Raw genomic sequence first — 24,008 nt, 5'->3', positions numbered from 1 at the left:
GACATCGTCGGGCTCGCCGCCCGCGTTCCCTATAGCGGGGTTAAGTGACGGGGGGTGGGGGTGAAATGGTCATTGGACGGGCTAAATCTGGGGAACCTTCAGGCATCACCAGCAAACTCGGAGGGGGGTTCTGCCCAATTTCCCTACCGCTCAGACTTTCCCTTAAATCCACACCAAAGCACTGAGTTTGAAGATATATATATATATATATATATATATATATAATATATATATATATATATATATATATATATAATATATATATATATAATATATATATGTGTGTGTGTGTTTGTTTACCTAGTTGTAATATAAGGGAGGTGACGGTGGTGACCCGTGTTTGTATCTCTCCGCATCAAGTTTTATCTTAAAATCTTGTATAGTGTTTGCACATACTGTTTTGTTGTCTAATTTGTTCCATGTATTAATCGCTCGGTGTGGGAAACTGTTCCTTTTCAAATTTTTTCTATAACTCTCTTTTTTCAGTTTTTTTCCGTGTCCTCTCGTTTTACCGTTGTCCCACACTAACAGGTCGTTCCTGTCTAAAACTTCCATTCCTTTCATTATTCTGTAGTCAGCAAATCTCCTCTTTCTCTTCTTTGTTCCAGAGTTGGTAGGTTCAGTTTGGATAGTCTTTGCTCATATGTTAGTTCGGTGAGAATCGGTGCTAGTTTGGTTGTCGCTCTTTGTAATCTTTCTAGTTTCTTAATATTCTTTTTGGTACTGGGTGTCCAAAGTGATGCTGTGTACTCAAGTTTTGGTCTTAATAGTGTAGTTAGTATTTTCTTTATCATTTCTTCATCCATATAAGTAAATGCCACTTTGAATGACCTCAATAAGTTGTAGGTTTCTCCGAATATTTTATTTATATGCTTATCAGGTTTCATGTCCTTTCCAATCATCACTCCAAGATCTTTTTCAGTTTTTTTTCTTCTCCAATTCTGTAATCTTTAGATATTCTGTTTTTACTCTTTCCAAATTCCATTATACTGCATTTCTTTATATTAAATTTCACTTTCCACTTTTTAGTCCAATTCCATATCGTGTCCAGATCTTGTTGCAATGAGTTGCAGTCCTCTTCCGTTTTTACCTTCCTAAGTAATTTTGCATCATCTGCAAAAAAAAAAAATCATATAGCACTCCACGCCTTCATTCATGTGTTGTGTGTGTGTGTTTACCTAGTTGTATTTTGCGGGAGAAGAGCTATGCTCGTAGTAACCCGCAGTTGTATCTCTCTGCATCCAATCCTTTCTTAAAATCATGTATAGTTTTAGCACTCACTGTTTTCTCTTTCAATTTATTCCATGTATCTATCACTCTGTGTGGAAAGCTATTCTTTTTCAGATCTCTTCTGTAACTGTCCTTCTACGTTTCTTATTGTGTCTGTAGTGACGTGATGCATCCTACGACCCGTCACACACTGATCAAAGAAATCTTCGGAACTATCCTTTCCAAGTTCCTGTAGTTGGCAAGCGTAGTTCGCAAGGGTGTCCCTGCCAGCCAGCGGTCAGCCAATAGGGGAACTTGGAAAGCTCCTCACGTTCCCGCCAGCCTCCTTTAAAAGGTCGGCGTTTCGCCGAGATGGGCAGTGTGAGGCGGCAGATGATTTCTTTCCTCCACGAGGCGGCAGATGATTTCTTTCCCTCCACCATCTCTCCAACATGAAGAACAACAAGGCCTTTCAGTACGCGAGGCCTCTCAGACCCGCAGCTGAGCTCGGAGGTCACGAAGTGACCTTCACTCCCATACATCTGCCAGATCATCCCAAACAACATGAAGTCTCGCTCAAGTCAGGGTCAGAGGTCAACGCTCTACAGTTCACGGCTACGGCTCTGGCACCACGAGAGTGCCACCCTACGGAAATATTACAAATTTCCTATTGGCTGCCTTCTCGTGGGGCACGCCCATTTTTGCAATTATATTCCCTTAGTTAGCAAGATCTGGCACCTCTAAAGTTTTCTTCGGAGGTGCGATAACCAATTTGTATCATAATTTGGTAGACTCACCAATTAAACAATACGAAACCATCCGTGTTTTAGAAACCACCAAAACCCCCTCCAACAGCAGAACAGTACCGACCAGACCGACCAGCGCACAAACTACATCTCCTCGTCCAGTCTTCTAGCCGCCCCATCGAGCCTCGCCGTCATTATCTGCTACCGCCTCGCTGACGTTAGGCTCCACGTCCAGCTACGACCATAAGCTCCACTAAGCTGTGGCCTTAGTCCGAGCTTCACCTATATTTCTCATGTGACACTTCTAGTATCGCACCTTGTGGCTAATTACCAAAAGAAAAAGATTAGATATTTTGTGTTGATTTTCATTTGTCCTGCCGTTGTTCCGAACTAAAACTACTACATGTCCTCTTGTAGTAGTAGTAGTAAAGGGCAGGATAGGTAAAATGGGGAAGAGGGGGGAGGGGGATTTGGAGGGTTAGTGTAAGGAAAGAATGAAATGGAAGCAAGTAAGAATCATGTTAGGTGTGGGTCAGACCCACTTGCTCGGTATCTGTGTCCCCTTGTAATTCTTCTGTCCCATTTAACTAGATCATCCCTGTCAAGGATTTCCACCCCTTTCATAATATTGTGTGTGTAAACACATATACCTGTTTTTACGACAGGAGGGCTGTCATCGTGTGTTCGATGTGGACGTCGCTTCCAGAATTTCACCATTTATGCTAGATCTAGTTGACAGTGTTTCAACAAGAACTTTGAGAGAATCACGAGACACCTGTTAGACCGGCACTGTAACACTTATACGCAACCCTAAACCGGTTATTTTTTCCTGGTAAAGTACTAGGTGTCTGTCTATGTAGCATACACCAAATACGAACCATTCGACAAATTGGAGTACACGAATAATACTGATTAAGCAGGGTTACATTTCATTAATTTCTCTCCATAAAAAGTATAATTAAAGAATGGGCACCGGAAGTTGGAACAAAAATCTAAATCTAAACGACATTTGTATCGCTAATATATCATTTGTAACTTTTAATGATCGTCTCATTTAGAATATAAAATTGTATTACCTTAAGAAATTAGAATATGTTCAACTAACCCTGCAAAAAATGTACAAGGGCATGACGAGTACGAATGCGACATTACGATTTTTATTTACAATATACCAAGGACTGTGAATACAAAACATAAAGTATAGTCTTATATTGACAGCTTTGTAATATAAATGAGTAATAAGTAGATAATGTATTATGCTGCACTTATTTTTTTTCCATAAATTCAGCTGCTGTGTTTTTAACATTGCATCTCCGAGTATAAAATTGTACATAACATCTCGTAGTTACGTAACCTTTGTTGAGGCGATGAATGTCCAAGTACAAACGTTTCCGAGACAATGCTAAGCTCCTGAGATGTGACAAAGAAGAACATCAGAAACATTTAACGCAAATATCAATTCAATGATTAAACTGTGATTCATGTTTTAGCTAAAGATCGTTGTTTTGATGAGTCCTGGAAATGGAGCTGTTGTCGTCTGCTAGAACACACCCCCTTTGACACTTCTTCCTTACTCATGCTGACTTATCAATCAACACTTATCACATAAGCTGTAACCAGACGCTAAGCCCAGAGTAGCAAAGAAGCACGCTGCTGGTTTGTGACTACTGTAACAATTAATTGTTTGAAAGACTCCACTTGAACAGTCACCGTAAGTAAAGAATACAGTAACCTTTGTCACTTTGTGTTTGTCATTTAAATATAATTAATAATATGTGAATAGAATTTTAGATATCACAATACTCTTGAAATTTGAACACGTAGAAGTCAAAATTGATCTCCAAATAAACGATAGTTTCAATATTGTGTTCTGATGTGATGTAAATAATTTATAAGGTAATTTTGTACCATGTGAAATATAAGTTATTATATTGTGATTAGTATAAGAAAAATTATTGTGGAGGAATATAATAAGTAACTAATAAATGTGTGGTAAGCTTTGGTTGCTTGTGTGGAAACCATTTGTAATTAAATTTTCTAATGTACATATTTGATGAAAGAAAATTGTAGGATCAGTCAATTATTGTATTGCCCCAGGTTTTATTTCACTGGTCAGATAAATCATAAGATGCTATGTTGTCTGGATAGGATAGTGTAGAATGAGGTGCTCATTGTCTTCTGTGTAGTGGTTGCATCCAGGGCAGTTAGTTTGACCAGTTCTGTGTGGATGTCATTTTAATGAGGGGTAGGGGCCTGGACAGTCATGAAGAAGAAGGTGAGGAGCCTACACCAGGAGAAGTTTAGCTGTGGCCGATTTGTCATGGGTGCCCAGTGAAGCATAGTTTGGAGCTCTCTTGTATTCTTGTTTTGTGGTCTTGGTGTGTTTTTGAATTAATGTATTGTGGGGTGTTTGGGGCAGATTATTATAGATGTATGAGTTGTGTATTAATAGCTCATTGCATTCAGTGGACTGGTTTGGAGCTCTTGTATTCTTGTTTTGTGGTCTTGGTGTGTTTTTTAATTAATGTATTGTGGGGTGTTTGGGGCAGATTATTATAGATGTATGAGTTGTGTATTAATAGCTCATTGCATTCAGTGGACTGGTTGTCTGAGGGGTTACAAAAACTACATAGGATATAATGACCTTATTCATGTAAGTTGATTAGTATAGAAATGTAGTAATCATTTTATAGGAAGACTTTTCCTTTGCTCCATCTCATGAATAAGATTACCTAACTATAGGCAAAAACATGGTTTAATATAAAATCTCTTGGGATGTGGTCCCAGAATAAGCAATGTTACATATGATTTCTGGGCTGAGGCTTCTGTATATCATAATTGGTTAAATACTATGTACAAAGAGAGGTGACTACCAATAATTTTTTCTTAATACTTTAAGAAATAGTACATTATTACAACATAGCAGGTAGATCTGTGGGAGGGTCCAAGTACCATTGCTAGTTACCGTGTATTTCCAGAGAGTGAAATTCAATATGGTAATCGTTTGTTGTTGTTGTTATTATTATTGTTATTATTATTATTATTATTATTATTATTATTAATATGTTATTATTATTAGTTATTATTTATTATTGTTACCAGTATTACTTATTATTATTGCAATGCCTGGCTTAGTGTTACTACTCAGGCATGGAGCTGCTTTATGGCTGCATAGTAGTGGGCAGGGTCATGGTAAGGACATACAGCATTAAATTTCCACTCATCAAAAGCTTGTTTGTAAGGAGGCACAGTCCTAACCCTTTCTTAGAGGGTAGTTTCATGGTGTTCAACTGAATCATTATTGTTATTATTATTATTATTGTTGTTGTTATTATTGTTGTTATTATTATTGTTGTTATTATTATTGTTGTTATTATTATTGTTTAAAGATATGATGGAAGACTTGGAAAATATCAATGTGACCAAAGAACTTGATCCTCCACTATTTACAATAAAAATGAGAACTGTATATAAAATACAGTATGTTCCAGGTGCAACAGTCACATAGAGGACACAGAACACTTCCTGTAATGCCCTACCCTAGCCATATCCAGACATTAACACTATTTTTTCCTTGGGTGACTTATGGACCAACCAAATGGCTCTTTCTACTTATCAGAGAGCTGTGAGTCTCCAACAAAAGATATCTGGGCAACAGACTTATTGAAACAGTATGTTTTCTCACTTATAAAATTATAGGACCTGGACAACCAAAGTATTTGAAAGGTAGACTGAAACTCTCAACTAATGTTTAAATTAGAAATACATCTGCTGAACATAAAATGTCTGGCCCATGGTCCAATAAAAATAAGAATGTTTGAAATCTGTGAGTCAAGAAATTATGATTGTAAATGTTGAGTATAAACTGTGAAACAAGATGGGAAGGCAGCAACATATCTGCAAAAAAATAAAAAATGAATATAAAAATAAATGCGTTATTTGGGACAAGAGAAAATATAAAGAAACTTAGCAAAGTTGAAGGAATAAAAGTACTGCATATACAACAGAAGAGTCTAGATACATTAGTGAAAAACTTTTGTATTATACTCGATAATTTGTCTATGAAGAAACATACCAAACACAGTAAAACTGTATGATTGTTAGGTGCCAAATACTGCATTATGTGTATAGCACTAAAGGAATGGTAAAATTCAAGGAGACTGCCATAGTATTTATGCCTTTGTTTTTTGGCTACCTCCCTTGTAAGGGGGAAAAGCCTTTGGTATATGTATGCCATAGTGGAAAAGAATAAAACAATGTTATATTACAAGTTGTCTGATAAAATCTCAAAGTACCAATATATAAACTCAAATCCAATATCAACTTTGTTTCTCGACAGTGTAGAATAAAAATTAAGTCCAGGAGAAGTGGTTTCATATGCAGTCAGTGCATATTATAAGGGGTATTATTATTGCAGGACATTGTAATAATCAATTATTGTTGCCCAAAGTCTCATTTGCACTAGACTCATGGCTCCCAAGTAACTGGCAATAGCTAATATATTGTTTGGAGGAGTTTAGTGATCAATCTTGGAGTGTTTTTTCATGCTCTGTGAGTAGTATTTCTGTATGGGCATGTTAGTGGTACTGGTGGAAGGCTTTTGTATATATATATATATATATATATATATATATATATATATATATATATATATATATATATATATATATATATATATATATATATATATATATACAGCCACTGAGTTATGACTTAGATAGGTTCCGACCAACCAGTCGTAAGTTGGATTGGTCGTAAGTCGGATCCTATTCAAAATGGCCGACACGAGGGTTCTACTCTAGGATACTTGATATCAATCTGTTGCGTTTTAAGTAACTTTTTCTATTGAATACTATTAAATACAAGCTGTTTACTGTTTATTTATCAATGCTTTTTAGTTTCATTTTTATAATTTTTTTCTATTTAATATTTTAATACTGTACTGTGTTTCAGTATATATATGTATGCAGGTACTATATGTATATACTATACCTGTATACACACACACACACACACACACGTATTAAATATAACCTTGCTTACCATTTTTAATTTTTTTTAAATTGTAGTTTCCTTTTAATAATTTTTTCTTAATTCTTCAATTGTTGTATGTACTCTAAATATATGTGAATTTTAAGATCTATTTTTCTCATCCATTTCAATCCATTCTAAGTGTGAGATATAGGTACAGCAACAGCACTGTAGGAGAGAAGCCAAACGCAGAGTATGGGATCCAATGTATTTAACGTTGCGCCCAGCAGGGCTTCTCCCGAAATAACATAGTGGACTTTTTTAAGGCTATCGAACCATAAGGGGGTCATTAAGCCTGGTGTGAAGTTGTTCAGTCTTTACTTTTTTATTTTATTTTATTTATTTATTTATTTTTTTAACACCAGTTTCACGTTCGTTTCTCCCCACAAGCTCGGGTTATATAAGGAGTCGGATGTTTGTCCACTATGTTATTTCTGAAGAAGCCCTGGTGGGCGAAACGTTAAATACATTGGATCCCATACTCTGCATTTGGCTTCTCTCCTACAGTTGTATACAGTATTGTTTTCAGTTGCTTAGTTGTTAATATGATATGGTAAGTTAAAGAAAGAAAATATTTATTATAGTGTATTCGTATTAGTAAACTCATAATAGGCATCAGCTAGACGTGGTCTAAGTACGTAAATATCCTTCATCCATAATTTATCAAACTCTTCCACAAATGCCTTAGCTGCAGGCGCATTACTGCTAGCAGCCTCACCTTTCGACAACACGTGGTGAACCTGGTAACGCTCTCGAAAGCAACGAAACCACCTAGCACTCACTATGAACTCATGTGAAGCGTATTCTTCACCTGCACATTCTTTCAACATGTGAAATTAACTTGTAGCCTTACTTTGCACTGCTTGCAACGTCACTCTCACATTTCTTTGCCTATTATCTTCCAACACGTGTATAGCAACTTTTCCATCTCTGCCATAACTGCCGTACGCGATGCCGGTTGCCACAACTATCTTACGCGCTGTGCTGCCAGACATGTACAGTAAACTCATAATAGGCATCTGCTAGATGTGGTTGTAAGTATGGGTGGTTGTAACTCGCGTACGTCGTAACTTGGATAGTGACTGTACCGTATTTTCCGGCTTAAAATGCGCATCGGGTTATAATGCGCACCCATGCACTTCGTTATCTCAGTACACAGATAGCGCGCACTGACGTATAACGCGCATGCCCGATCGCATTTGTCTATAACGCAGTTTTACCTCGGTATTTATATCATGTGAACGAGGTTACATGGAGAAGTATTTTTCATTGGCTAGAGCCACCGCTGGGAAATCTGATGATTTGTCACTAAATTAAGTGTCTGTTTAGGCATCAATCAGGACAAAACTAAGAAAAAGTTGGAACTACATGTACCGGTATATGACTCATGTTGTGTGTTGGTCCCTTATTACTTTGTAGCTTAAATAGTTTGTAGGAAATGTGATCTAAAAAAAAGTTTATTGAAAGTAAAATATACAAAAAAAAAAAAAAAAATCGGGATTTTTACAGAAAATGTTCATTTTATATCTTGAGGAAATAATTCGTCTTTACCATTTTTTATTTAATACTGAAACAAACTACAGACTGTTTTGTTTTAGCTTTGAACCTGCAATGACAGTGGTGAAATAGGACAGTCTCTCATCGAGGTGACGTTTAGTTAATATAACTCCCGAAAGAGGGTGTTGTAGTCAGGTGTTTGACACGAGTTTATGAACGGCCGCAACGGAATTTGTACCATACCTACAGTGAAGCAACAAAGCCAACATAAAAATTCAAACTAGGATGCTGTGAACATGGGCAAATATCATGAATATTGATCATGTTTCATAGTTTTTAGGCCTATTTAAACATAAAAAATAAGATTCGATAGATACCTACCTATACCAAATATTTATATACGGTAGCCCATGCTGGCGTATTCTTTCATGTCACCATGGCTGTTCTTCTTGTTCTCATGGAACGTCACGGAGAAGTGTGCCGTCCCGACTTTGTGACGGCCAACATCGTCACGTTGTTGTGGAAAAAAATTACACACACAGCCGCAGAATTTCTATCATAGGCCGTAGATAATGCGCACCACCGGATAACACGCACCCCCCATTTTTAGGCCCTTCCAACGGAAAAAAGTCGCGCACTATACGCCGGAAAATACGGTATATATATATATGTATATATATATATATATATTTATTTATATATATATTTATATATATATGTATATATATATATATATATATACATTTTTTTATTAATTTATTATTATTCATTTATTCATTCATTCATATATTTATTCATGTATTTTTTTTTTGTTTTTTTTTGTTTGTTGACTGGGTACCTTCTTCCACTGGACAAGGCCTAAAGTCTTGGGCCTCACTTTTGATACAGTGCATGAAAATAAGCCATGTAGTCCAGTGCTAGAACCCTCGACTTCATCCCATTAACATAACACCAGCTCAACCAACATTGCTATAGTAATAAGATCAAAGAAGAAGACAGCATATTTACAACAAGAAATATAGTTTTATACTGTATGATGAATACATTAAGAATATATTTGACTTGGAAATGGTATTTTGTTGCCATTAATGAAGGTTGATTTGGGACTAACAGTGGGCACTGTACTTGCAAATGGTTGTCCTGCAAGATGGGTCTGAAAGAGATTCATCTCTCTGACACCAACTTTCAAAACACTGAAGGAATGACACTTGATCACAGGACCAGCTCTCTCTCTCTCTCTCGCTCACTCTCTCGCACGCACGGCTCGATGGTGTAGTGGTACCGTGCTCGACCACTAATTCAGCGATCCTAGTTCGAGTCCCACCAAGGACTGAAAATTTCAGCATCGCTGCACTGCGAGCCTGTAATTCAACACTGGAGTTTGTGTGTGTGATTCACCATGGTCTTAGGATCACATGTTGGACTCGTAATCGACAGCTATTTCCCTCCTGGAAGAGAGCTTAGAGCTCATATATGACCGATCAATGGGTAATGCTGTGACCATACATACACGCAACTCCCCGCTCACGAGAGTTGGAGTAATGAGTTGCAGCACAGCGATACTGAGATTATTTCAGCCCCAGGTGTGTGTGTGTGTGTGTTTACCTAGTTGTATTTACCTAGTTGTATTTTACGGGAAGGGGAGCTATGCTCGTGGTGTCCCGTCTTCATATCTCATTTTATCTAAACTGTTTTTGAATTCATGTATTGTTTTTGCACACACTACTTTCTCATCTAACTTGTTCCAAATGTCTATTACTCTGTGCGGAAAGCTGTTCTTTTTCAGATCTCTTCTATAGCTGTCTTTCTTGATTTTCTTTCCGTGTCCTCTTGTATTTCTATCATCCCATTTTATTAGATCCTCTCTATCAATAGTTTCTATTCCTTTCATGATTCTGTAAATAGTTATCAAATCTCCTCTCTCTCTTCTTTGCTCAAATGTCTGTAGCTTAAGTTTTGCTAGTCTCTCTTCATATGAAAGTTTTGAGAGTGTTGGTGCCAATTTTGTAATTGCTCTTTGTATTCTTTCAAGTTTTTTATACATTTTCTTGTACTTGGTGACCACATCATTGCTGCATATTCCAATCTTGGTCTTATCAAAGTGGGTAGTATTTTCTTCTCCATTTCTTCATCCAGGTATGTAAATGCCATTTTGATCGTTCTTATTAAATTATAAGTTTCTCCAAAAATCTTGTTTATATGTTTCTCAGGTGACATATTGTTCATAATAGGTCCTTCTCATTTTCAACTTTTTTTTATTCCTTCTTCTCCCAAGTTATATGATCCTATGATTCTTTTTTTGATTTTTCCAAGTTCCATTATACTACACTTCTTAGTATTGAACTCCATCTCCCACTTCTTACTCCATTCCCATACTTTATTGAGTTCACTCTGTAGTGATTCACAATCTTCTTCAGTGTTCACTTTTTTAACAGTTTTGCATCATCTGCAAAGAAGATCATATAACTTTCAATTTCTTTATCCATATCATGAATATATATAGCAAACATTATTGGGGCCAGAACAGTTCCTTGTGGAACACAACTTATTACTCTAATTTTTTTTTCTTGCAAAAAGTCTTCCATCTATTTAAGCAGTTAGCCCTGTATTCCTCCTTCAGTTTCTTATTTCTTAAGCAACTTCTTATGTGGTACTTTATCAAAAGTTTTTTTTAGGTCTAGAAATGCACAATCAGCCCATCCATCTCTTTCTTGTATTATGTCTATTAGTCTTGAATAGAAACATATTAAATTGGTGATGCATGATCGTCCTTGTCTGAATCCAAAGTGCCTTGTATTTAGCACATTGTTTTTTTCTAAATACTTTACCCATTTACTTTTGATAATTCTTTCACAAATTTTTGCTATTGTACTTGTTAGAGAGACTGGTCTATAGTTGGTATGGTCTTCTTTATTTCCCCCTTTATATGTAGGTACTATATTTGCTCTTTTCCAATCGTTTTGAACTTTTCTTTCTTTCAAGGAACTGTTTATTATGCTATGTATTATGTCTGCCATTTCATTCCTGCATTCTTTCAAAATCCAGCTTGCTATTTCATCTGGTCTATGCGATTTTCTGACATCAAGATTGCTCAAGTGTTTCATTATTTAATTCTTTGTTACTTCTATTTCTTTCATAGGAGGGACTTTCTCTTCCCATTTGATTTCTTCAGGTAGTATGTTCTTAAAATGCTTGTTTATAATTTCTGCCATTTCTATTTCCTCTGTGTATTCAACTTCTCCTTGTGATTTTTCTAATTCTTGTTTGTTTTTCAGTTTGTTGTTTACAAATCTGTAAAATAGTTTTAGTTGATCTTTACATTTTTCTATGACATCTTTTTCATATTTTCTCTTTTCCTCTCTGCGCATTGTACATATTCATTCCTATAACTAATATATATTTTCAATTTTTCAGGTCTTTTGTCTTCCATTTTGTCCAAGCTGTCCAAGCTAAGAAAAAAGTTTATTGAAAGTAAAATATACAAATATCAAACTCTTCCACAAATGCCTTAGCTGCAGGCGCATTACTGCTAGCAGCCTCACCTTTCGACAACACGTGGTGAATCTTTTGTCTTTTAACTCCCTAAAACTTTTGTTGTACCAGCACTTTACATATTCTTTTTCTTGCTTTTGTCTTGGGACATACTTTTCCACTCCTTTTTTTTTTTTTTATAATTTTTGTCAAAATATTCCATTTCTCTTCCACTGTTGTTTCCTCTTTGTATATTCTTTCCCAGTTTTCTTTTTGAAAGAATTCTCTTATTTGATCAAAATTTGTTTTTCCATACATCAATTTTCCTTTTCTATATTGTTCATTTCTTTTCATGTATTTTTCCTCATTTAGTTCCAGTTCAATCATTATGTGGTCACTTTTACTTATTGGTGTCTTATATTCAATCTTTTCCACTATTCCAGGTTCTGATGTGATTATTAGGTCTAGTCTTGATGGTTCTTCATTTCTATACCTAGTGTTCTCTTGAATCCATTGTGTCATTGTATGGTCAATAATCATCTCGAGTAGAACATTTCCCCATGAGTCGTCTCCACCCTTTACTGTCATTTCTTCCCAGCAGATTTCTTTGTAATTAAAGTCGCCCATCATAACTATTCTTCCTCCATCTTCCATTATCTTATTTAATGTCCTTGTGTCGTCTAACATACTTTTATGTTCACTCTCTTCCCACGAGGCTGTTTTTGGAGGCACATTATTTATCACAAACTTTCTGCTCTTCTTATCTCTGTCTTCCACTTCGATCATAATCATCTCTACTGTATTCTTTCCATATGTGACACTCCTTACATTTATATCCTTCTTAGTCAGGAACATAACTCCACCCCCTTGTTTTGAGTTTCTAATCCAATAATTATATGCATCATGTCCTACACTGTTGGGTGGTAGTGGACCTTTTAATTTTGTCTCTACAATTCCTATTATGTCCGGTTTTTTCTCCAGATAATCATTCAGTTCATTCAATCCTGTTATTAATCCATCTATATTTGTGTAAGACACTCTTAATTTTCTGCTACTTCCATTGTATTTTCTGTTTCCCCTTTGTTTTTCTCCGGTATGGCCCATCTCCTCACTTTCATATTCACTACTCTCCAATAGAATTTCTCTTTTTTTGTCTCTGTTCTGTTCTCGTTTTTTTCCTTTGCTTCTTGTCTTTTAATTTTTTCTTCCTAGCTTCTCTATTCATTTCTCTTTTTATCCATACCTTTTTATATTGTTCACTGTTTGCTAGTTTCCCTGTTTTTGCTAAGATATTCTCTGCTGGCGTTTGTGACCTGAATTTAATCTTAATTGGTCTGGTCTTATCTGTACTATATTTTCAGAGTCTATACATCTCTTCAATTTGTTTAATGATTTCAGGTTCATGTTCCTGAACTAATTCTAGTAAACTGCTTACTTTTTCTTTTTCCTCTTTGATTCATGTGGTTCTATTTGGGTTATATTTCTCTTCATTCCTAATATAATTATACATTTCTTTTTATCTGCTAGGTGTCTTACTATATTCTCCTTCTGTCTCATCACTTTAATAACTGAGTCTTCAGTTTGTTCTTTCATTTGCTGTTTTATTATGTCAGTAAATGCAACTTTACTGCTCTCTAGGATTTTTTTCCAACCCTGTGCTTCTTTTGCTATGGCCTCTTTATTGTCTTTATTATTCCTTTTTAATTTCTCATTCTCTTTTACTTCTTTTAACTGTCTTTTTAATTCTTCTATCTCTTTAGTTAAGTTTTTGTTCACCTTCTCTAGTTCTTCCAATTTTTCAACTCTGCGCAATCTTTGCTATGTTACCGAACCTCTTCTCCCAATGTTTGGTCATTTGTTCAAGTTTTTCCTCTAGTCTTGCTAATCAGGGGAGGTTGGTATCCTCCCCCCCCCTCATTAAATCCCTGTAAATTTTTATCTTCACCTTCCATTGTGCAGCTCTTATCTATATTTCTAATCTTTACATTTTTGTTAATCCCTTCTTCTCCAAAATCCTCAGTCCTTCATTTGTTTACAAGACGCCTGGCCTCCTGGACCAAGTCCTCCCCTTCCTCATTTCCTTCCATTTCCCTCAGTAATCCCTCCCCTTCTCCTTTTTTCTCACCTTCCCACTACACCACGAGCTCTCCCCTTCTCCTTTTTTCTCACCTTCCCACTACACCATGAGCCCTCCCCTTCCCTGTAAATACAATAAGGTACTTCCTTGACGTTGAGATCCACATAGATTTTGATTTTTCTTCGGAACTCCAATCTTCGCCATCCATCCGATGAAAGTGTGTGTGTGTATTTACCTAGTTGTATTTTACGGGAAAGGGAGCTATGCTCGTTGTGTCCCGTCTTCATATCTCATTTTATCTAAACTATTTTTAAATTCATGTATTGTTTTTGCACACACTTCTCATCTAACTTGTTCCAACTGTCTATTACTCTGAGGAAAGCTGTTCTTTTTCAGATATCTTCTATAGCTGTTTTTCTTGATTTTCTTTCCGTGTCCTCTTGTATTTCTATCATCCCATTTGATTAGATCCTCTCTATCAATTTCTGTGCCTTTCATGATTCTGTAAATAGCTATCAAATCTCCTCTCTTCTTTGCTCTAGTGTCTGTAGCTCAAGTTTTGCTAGTCTCTCTTCATATGATAGTTTTGAGAGTGTTGGTGCCAATTTTGTAATTGCTTTTTGTATTTCAAGTTTTTTTTATACATTTTTTTGTACTTGGTGACCACATCATTGCTGCATATTCCAATCTTGGTCTTATCAGAGTGATTAGTATTTTCTTCATCATTTCTTCATCCAGGTATGTAAATGCCACTTTGATTGTTCTTATTAAATTATAGGTTTCACCAAAAATCTTATTTGTTTCTCAGGTGACATATTATTCATAACAATGACTCCCAGGTCCTTCTCATTTTCAACTTTTTTTTATACTTTCTTCTCCCAATTTATATGATCCTGTTATTCTATTTTTGCTTTTCCCACATTCCATTATACTACACTTTTTAGTATTGAACTCCATCTCCCACTTCTTACTCCATTCCCAGACTTTATTTAGATCACTCTGTAGTGACTCACAATCTTCTTCTGTGTTCACTTTTTTTAATAGTTTTGCATCATCTGCAAAGAAGCTCATATAACTTTCAATTTCTTTATCCATATCATTAATATATATAGCAAACATTATTGGGGCCAAAACTGTTCCTTGTGGAACACCACTTATTACTTCATCCCAATTTGAGTGTTTGTCTCTTATCACTACTCTCATTTTTCTTTCTAGCAAAAAGTCTTCCATCCATTTAAGCAGTTTGCCCTGTATTCCTCCTTCAGTTTCTAATTTCGTAAGCAACTTCTTATGTGGTACTTTGTCAAAAGTTTTTTTTAAGTCTAGAAATGCATAATCAGCCCATCCATCTCTTTCTTGTATTATATCTATTAGCCTTGAATAGAAACATATTAAATTGGTGACGCATGATCATCCTTGAGTGAATCCAAATTGCCTTGGATTTAGCACATTGTTTTTATCTAAATATTTTACCCATCTACTTTTTGCTATTGAACTTGTTAGAGAGACTGGTCTATAGTTGGTAGGGTCTTCTTTTTTCCCCCTTTATATATAGGTACTATATTTGCTTTTTTCCAATCATCTGGAACTTTTCCTTCTTTCAAGGAACTGTTTATTATGCTATGTATTTTGTCTGCCAGTTCATTCCTGCATTCTTTCAAAATCCAGTTTGCTATTTCATCTGGTCCATGCGATTTTCTGACATCAAGATTACTCAAGTGTTTCATTATTTCATTCTTTGTTACTTCTATTTCTTTCATAGGGGGGACTTTCTCTTTCCATTCGATCTCTTCAGGTTGTATTTTCTCCCTTGTAAACACTGATTTAAGATGCTTGTTCATAATTTCTGCCATTTCTATATCCTCTGTGTATTCAACTCCCTCTTGTCTTAATTTCTCCAAATCTTGTTTGTTTTTCAGTTTGTTGTTTACAAATCTGTAAAATAATTTTGGTTGATCTTTACATTTTTCTATGACACCTTTTTCATATTTTCTCTTTTCCTCTCTGCACGCTTGTACATACTCATTTCTATAACAAGTATATATTTTCCATTTTTCAGGCCTTTTGTGTTTCTTCCATTTGGTCCAAGGTTCGTCTCTTTTGTCTTTTAACTCTCTACAACTTTTGCTGTACCAGCACTTTATATATTCTTTTTCTTGTTTTTGTCTTTGGACATACTTTTCCACTCCTTTTTTGTATTTTTTTTGTCAAATATTCCATTTCTCTTCCACTGTTGTTTCTTCTTTGTATATTTCTTCCCAGTTTTCTTGTTGAAAGAATTTTCTTATTTTATCAAAGTTTGTTTTTTCATACATCATTCTTCCTTTTCTATATTGTTCATTTCTTTTCATGTATTTTTCCTCATTTAGTTCCACTTCAATCAATATGTGGTCACTTTTACTTATAGGTGTTTTATATTCAATCCTTTCCACCATTCTAGGTTCAAATGTGATTATTAGGTCTAGTCTCAATGGTTCTTCATTTCTATACCTAGTGTTCTCCTGTATCCACTGTGTCATTGTATGGTCAATAATCATCTCAAGTAGAACATTTCCCCATGAGCCGTCTCCACCCTTTACAGTCATCTCTTCCCAGCAGACTTCTTTGCAATTAAAGTCACCCATCATAATTATTCTTCCTCCATCTTCCATTATCTTATTTAATGTTATCTTTGTGTCTTCTAACATACTCTTATGTTCACTCTCTTCCCACGAGGCTGTTTTAGGAGGCACATTATTTATCACAAACTTTCTGCTCTTCTTATCTCTGTGTCCCACTTCGATCATAATCATATCTACTGTATTCTTTCCATTTGTGACACTCCTCACATCCTTCTTAGTCAGGAACATAACTCCACCCCCTTGTTTTGTCTCTCTGTTTCTAATATGCATCATTGCCAACATTGTTGGGTGGTAGTGGACCTTTTAATTTCGTTTCTACAATTCCCATTATGTCCGGTTCTTTTTCCTTCAGCTTCAGATTCAGCTCATTCAATCCTGTTATGAATCCATCTATATTTGTGTAAGACACTTTTAGTTTTCTGCCACTTCCATTTTATTCTCTGTTTCCCTTTTGTTTTTCTCTAGTATGTCATATTTCCTTATTTTCATATACACTACTCTCCAATAGAATTTCTCTTTTTCTGACTGTTCTGTTCTCGTTTTTTTCCTTAGCTTCATGTCTTTTCTTTTTTTCCTCCTCTCTTTCCTCTTTATTCATTTCTCTTTTTATCCATACCTTTTTATATTGTTCACTTGTTGCTAGTTTCCCTGTTTTTGCTAAGATATTCTCTGCTGTCGTTTGTGACCTGAATTTAATCTTAATTGTTGGCCTGGACTTATCTGTACTATACTTCTCGTGTCTAAACATCTCTTCAATTTGTTTCATCATTTCAGGTTCATCTTCCTGAACTAATTCTAGTAAACTGCTTAGTTTTTCTTTTTCCTCATTCATTCGTGTGGTTCTATTTGGGTTATATTTCTCTTCCATTCCTAATATAATTATACATTTCTTTTTATCTGCTAAGTCCCTTACTATATTCTCCTTCTGTCTCATCACTTTAATAACTGAGTCTTCAGTTTGTTCTTTCATTTGCTGTTTAATTATGTCTGTAAATGCAACTCTACTGTTTTCTTGGATCTTTTTGCAACCCTGTGCTTCCTTTGCTATGGCCTCTTTATTGTCTTTATTATTCCTCTTTAATTCCTCATTATCCTCTTTTACTTGTTTTAACTGCCTTTTTAAATCTTCTATTTCTTTAGTTAAGTTTTTGTTCACCTTCTCAAGTTCTTCCAGTTTTTCAACTTTTTGTGCAATCTGTGCTATGTTATCGAACCTCTTCTCCCAATGTTTGGTCATTTGTTCAAGTTTTTCCTCTAGTCTTGCCAATCGGGGGAGGTTGGTATCCTCCCCCCCCCCTCATTAAATCCCTGGAAATTATTTTCTTCACCTTCCATTGTGCTGCTCTTGTCTGTATTTCTAATCTTAATGCTTTTGCTGATATTTTCGATTTCCCCAGTGTCGTCAGCTGATCTTTTGTTTACATTTTTTTCTGCTGTCAAGGGGAGCCCATTCGTCTCCCTCCTCATTTCCTTCCATTTTCCTCAGTAATCCCTCCCCTTCTCCCCTTTCCGGAGTTCCAATCCACGCCATGAATCCGACGAAAGTGTGTGTGTGTGTATGTGTGTGTGTGTGTGTGTGTCGTGTGTTTGCGTGTGATTCACTATGGTCTTGGGTCACATGTTGGACTCATGATCGACAACTATTTCCCTCCCGGAAGAGAGCTCAGAGCTCGTATATATGACTAATCTCTGGGTAATGCTGTGACCTTACACACACCCAACTCCCCGCCCACGAGAGTTGGAGTAACGGCTCGCAGCGCAGCGATACTGAAACTATTTCAGCCTTGGGTGGGATTCGAACCCGGACCGCCGTAGTGGCGACCAGGAGCTCTACCACTGCACCATCGAGTCGTGCGCGCGTGTGTGGATGTGTGTGGGCGTGCGTGCGCGCACACGTGTGTAAGGTCACAGTATTGCCCATAGATCGGGCAGTATATGAACACTAACCTCTCATCTGCGAGGGTAATAGTTGTCGATCATGAGACCAACACATGATAAAAGACCGTTGTGAATCGCACATACAACTTTGTACTGTATTTATTTTACCTTTTCACACAGGGAGAGTAGCTCCCGTCCTCCAACTGTCAGCCATTGGTATAGCAACTGTCACGCGCTAATACAAAATTTCATCCGAGAAAGATCTACGGGCTTGAGGACTGTTGCTGGCCACCAGAGGGCCGCAGGGTTCCAGCAAGTTTAACATGAGGCAGCAATTATAAGGGCCTGTATTTTAATTTCATAGAATCCTATATGTATTTATTTTTTTTTTAACTTGTAACAAGTTGATCAATCGGTCATTCCATCCGTTGCAGAACTGTCGCCGGTGACCTGAAGGGCGCAGGTCTTTCGGAAGACCTGCAAAACAGGTTGATAATTGAACAAATGCTTGACATGACCACACTTGGGAAATGGTCCCGGGAAGGGGGGGAGGGGGACTCGGCCAATCAAGACCCTTTCCTTCCCCTGCCTCTTGCTAAAGTCTGCCTTCCTTTTCTTTCTACCTTTCTCTTCCACCTTTATTATCACTTCATTTCAAACCTTCTCCGGTATTGTGGTTCATTTTCATTCGGATCTAAGTGCCCATCCCCCAAAGTGTTTTGGTTCATATATTTTGAAGGACAGGGAATTCTTAATTCCCTGATGCAAGCTCTACCTGCCACATTCTGAAGAGCTATCGACGCGATCCACTCTGGACAAAAGCTAGAGTGCGACGGCTACATTTCTCCAGTATAAAATGTTTATTAGGTTAGGCTAGGTTATTACCATCCGAAAGTAAACATTCCAGTTTTCTTGAGAAAACAAGAGCTTTGGCGCGGGTCTCCTAGAACAGTGGTCCTTAAACTATGGGTCGCGAAATTGATTTTGATGAGTCGCAGGGACACGGAAAATTCTCACTTTTTCATCTTATTTCAAATACTTGACTAATTAATTTAGTTTTCTGAAGGAAATGCAGTGACATGGATTCTGTTAATTTAATTTTGTTAAAGAAAAGTTGTACACATTATTTTTTTTTTTCCAAAGTAAAGGGTATATCACTGTCCATTTTCTCTACTTTATTCTGGGTCGCGAAGGATTGAAATGTTCCCATTAGGGTCGCTCACGAAAAAGTTTGAGAACCACTGTCCTAGAATACTGCGCCGGATTTATTAATATTATTACTTTGTTCAAAATTAATTATTATTAATCTTCAAGATTTGTTATCTAGAAATAGTTAATTTCTTGTACCTCAGGAGTAATAATTGGTAACTAACCGCCCGAAAACATGTTTACTTACGAATTTACCCTTGACTGAATAGAACAAATGTTGCGATAGAATTGATATACGAAATAATCGTGAATTTGCAGATGACTGCTTAATATAGGGAGTATTGTCGTTTTTACTGTTCATTTCACACACCACACACACACACACACTTTCAACGAACGGACGGCTTGAAGAACGTTCTGAAGAAAAGTGCAGATTGTGGATCCCAACGCAAAGAGAAGTGCCTTTTTGTATTTGCAGGGTGGGGGGAAATTGCTCGTGGGGTAGTGGGAAAGTAAGGAAAGAGGAGAGGGGGAGGGATTGCTGGGGAAATGGAAGGTAATGAGGAGGTGGAGGAATTGGCCCTGACGGGCCGCCGAAAGGTGGACAAACGACCGCAAGACGAGCTGGATGATGACGACATGTCTAATAGGAATGTGAAGATTAGAGGTATAGATAGGAGCAATACAGTAGAAAGTGATGAGAATATTTTCAAGGGATTTAAAGAGGGTGGGGGGGACACAACCCCCCCCCCCCCCGACTGACAAGACTAGAAGAGAAGGTCGATAAGATGAACGAGGACTTGGAACGTAGGTTCGGTAATGTTGACAGTATAATACGAAGAATTGAAAAATTGGAAGAACTAGAGAGGGCGAACAAAAACTTAACTAAGGAAATTGAAGAATTAAAACAACAGTTAAAAGAAGTAAAAGATGAGAATAAAGTCTTAAAGGAGAATAATATGGAGAACAAGGAGGGTTGGAAAAAAATTCAAGAAAATAGCAAGGTTGCATTCACTGACATAATCAGACAGCAAATGAATGAACAAACTGAAAACTCAGTTATTAAAGTGATGAGACAGAAGGAGAATATAGTAAGAGACTTAGCAGACAAAAAGAAATGTATAATTATATTAGGAATGGAAGAGAAACATAACCCAGATAGAACCACAAGAATCAAAGAGGAAAATGAAAAAGTAAGCCAATTACTAGAATCAGTTCAGGAAGATGAACCAGAAATTATGAAACAAATCGAAGAGAAATTTAGACTCGGAAAGTATAGCACAGACAAGACCAGACCAATTAAGATTAAATTCAAGTCACAAACAACGGCAGAGAATATCTTATCCAAAACAGGGAAACTAGCAACAAGTGAACAATACAAAAAGATATGGATAAAAAGGGAAATGAATAAAGAGGAAAGAGAGGAAGAAAAGCAGAAAAGACTGGAAGCTAAGGCAAAAAACGAGAACAGAACGGAGTCAGAGAAAGAGAGATTCTATTGGAGAGTAGTGAACATGAAACTAAGGAAGTTCGACATACAAAAGAAAAACATAAGGGAAACAGAGAACACAATGGAAGTGGCAGAAAACTAAGAGTGTCTTACACAAATATAGATGTATTAATAACAGGATTGAATGAGCTGAATGATTATTTGAAAGAAAAAGAACCGGACATAATGGGAATTGTAGAAACAAAATTAAAAGGCCCACTACCACCCAAGAGTGTAGGACATGATGCATACAATTATTGGATTAGAAATAGAGAGAAAAAGCAAGGGGGTGGAGTTATGTTCCTGACTAAGAAGGATATAAACGTGAAAGGTGTCATATATGGAAAGAATACAGTAGAGATGATTATGATAGAAGTGGAAGACAGAGATAAGAAGAGCAGAAAATTTGTGATAAATTATGTGCCTCCAAAAACAGCCTCATGGGAGGAGAGTGAACATAAAAGTATGTTAGAGGACACAAAGATAACATTAAATAAAATAATGGAAGATGGAGGAAGAATAGTTATGATGGGCGACTTTAATTGCAAAGAAATCTGCTGGGAAGAAATGACAGTAAAGGGTGGAGATGACTCATGGGGAAACGCTCTACTTGAGATGATTATTGACCACACAATGACACAATGGATACAGGAGAACACTAGGTATAGAAATGAAGAAGAACCATCGAGACTAGACTTATTAATTACATCTGAACCTAGAATAGTGGACAAGATTGAATATAAAACACCAATAGGTAAAAGTGACCACATATTGATTGAACTGGAACTTAATGAAGAAAAATATATCAAAAGAAATGAACAATATAGAAAAGGAAGAATGATGTATGAAAAAACAAACTTTGATAAAATAAGAGAATTCTTTCAACAAGAAAACTGGGAAGAAATATACAAAGAAGAAACATCAGTGGAAAAGAAATGGAATATTTTGACAAAAATTTACAAAAAAGGAGTGGAAAAGTATGTCCCAAGACAAAAACAAGAAAAAGAATATGTAAAATGCTGGTACAACAAAAGTTGTAGGGAGTTAAAAGATAAAAGAGACAAAGCCTGGACCAGATGGAAAAAAGACAGAAAACCTGAAAAATGGAAAATATATACCAGTTATAGAAATGAATATGTACAAACATGCAGAGAGGAAAAGAGAAAATATGAAAAAGACGTCATAGAAAAATGTAAAGATCAACCAAAACTATTCTACAGATTTGTAAACAATAAACTGAAAAACAAACTGGACTTGGAGAAATTAAGACAAGGGGGAGTTGAATACACTGAGGAAATGGAAATGGCGGAAATTATGAACAAACATTTTAAATCAGTGTTTACAAGGGAGAACATACAACCTGAAGAGATTGAATGGAAAGAGAAAGTCCCCCCTATAGAAGAAATAGAAGTATCAAAGAATGAAATATTGATACACTTGAGTAATCTTGATGTCAGAAAATCGCATGGACCAGATGAAATAGCAAACTGGATTCTGAAAGAATGCAGGAATGAACTGGCAGACAAAATACATAGCATAATAAGCAGTTCCTTGAAAGAAGGAAAAGTTCCAGAAGATTGGAAAAAAGCAAATATAGTACCTATATATAAAGGAGGAAATAAAGAGGAACCTACCAACTATAGACCAGTCTCTCTAACAAGTACAATAGCAAAAATTTGTGAAAGAATTATCAAAAATAGATGGGTAAAATACTTGGAAAAAAACAACGTACTAAATCCAAGGCAATTTGGATTCAGACAAGGACGATCATGCGTCACCAATTTAATATGCTTCTATTCAAGGCTAATAGATATAATACAAGAAAGAGATGGATGGGCTGATTGTGCATTTCTAGACCTAAAAAAAGCTTTTGACAAAGTACCACATAAGAAGTTGCTTAAGAAACTAGAATCTGAAGGAGGAATACAAGGTAAATTACTAAATTGGATGGAAGACTTTTTGCAAGAAAGAAAAATGAGAGTAGTGATAAGAAATCAACACTCAAAATGGAATGAAGTAATAAGCGGTGTCCCGCAGGGAACAGTCCTGGCCCCAATAATGTTTGCTATATATATTAATGATATGGATGAAGGAATTGAAAGCTATATGAGCTTCTTTGCAGACGATGCAAAACTACTGAAAAGAGTGAAAACTGAAGAAGATTGTGAATCACTACAGAGAGATCTAAATAAAGTACAGGAATGGAGTAAGAAGTGGGAGATGGAGTTCAATACAAAAAAGTGTAGTATAATGGAATTTGGAAAAAGCAAAAACAGAATAACAGGATCATATAATTTGGGAGAAGAAGGAATAAAAAAAGTAGAAAATGAAAAGGACCTGGGAGTCATTGTTATGAATAATATGTCACCTGAAAAACATATAAATAAGATTTTTGGAGAAACTTATAATTTAATAAGAACAATCAAAGTGGCATTTACATACCTGGATGAAGAAATGGTGAGGAAAATCCTAATCACCCTGATAAGACCAAGATTAGAATATGCAGCAACAATATGGTCACCAAGTACGAAAAAATGTATAAAAAAACTTGAAAGAATACAAAGAGCAATTACAAAACTGGCACCAACACTCTCAAAACTATCATATGAAGAGAGACTACAAAAACTTGAACTACAGACACTAGAGCAAAGAAGAGAGAGAGGAGATTTGATAGCTATTTACAGAATCATGAAAGGCATAGAAATTACTGATAGAGAGAATCTGATAAAATGGGATGACAGAAATACAAGAGGACACGGAAAGAAAATAAAAAAAGACAGCTATAGAAGAGATTTGAAAAAGAACAGCTTTCCACACAGAGTAATAGACAGTTGGAACAA

General features: G+C 36.1%; 1 protein-coding gene across 3 annotated transcripts in view; it reads left to right on the top strand.

Annotated features, from left to right (window-relative positions):
• The first annotated feature begins 3,413 nt into the window (after positions 1–3,413).
• LOC143037429 (glutathione synthetase-like) overlaps positions 3,414–24,008 on the top strand; it is a 371,409-nt gene continuing 350,814 nt past the window's right edge. The window contains exon 1 of one of the 3 annotated variants that reach the window (XM_076205616.1): positions 3,414–3,666. The gene's annotated coding sequence lies outside the window, so the exon portion shown is untranslated. The remainder of the gene's footprint in view (positions 3,667–24,008) is intronic. The other 2 variants (XM_076205614.1, XM_076205618.1) reach the window with 2 other exon arrangements.

The sequence above is a fragment of the Oratosquilla oratoria genome, chromosome 22 (genome assembly GCF_046742065.1).
Source record: "Oratosquilla oratoria isolate Oo_2021 chromosome 22, ASM4674206v1, whole genome shotgun sequence".
Taxonomy (NCBI): Eukaryota; Metazoa; Arthropoda; class Malacostraca; order Stomatopoda; family Squillidae; genus Oratosquilla; species Oratosquilla oratoria.
Note: the sequence above shows the minus strand (reverse complement) of the source record. Positions and strands in the feature narration are given on the sequence as shown.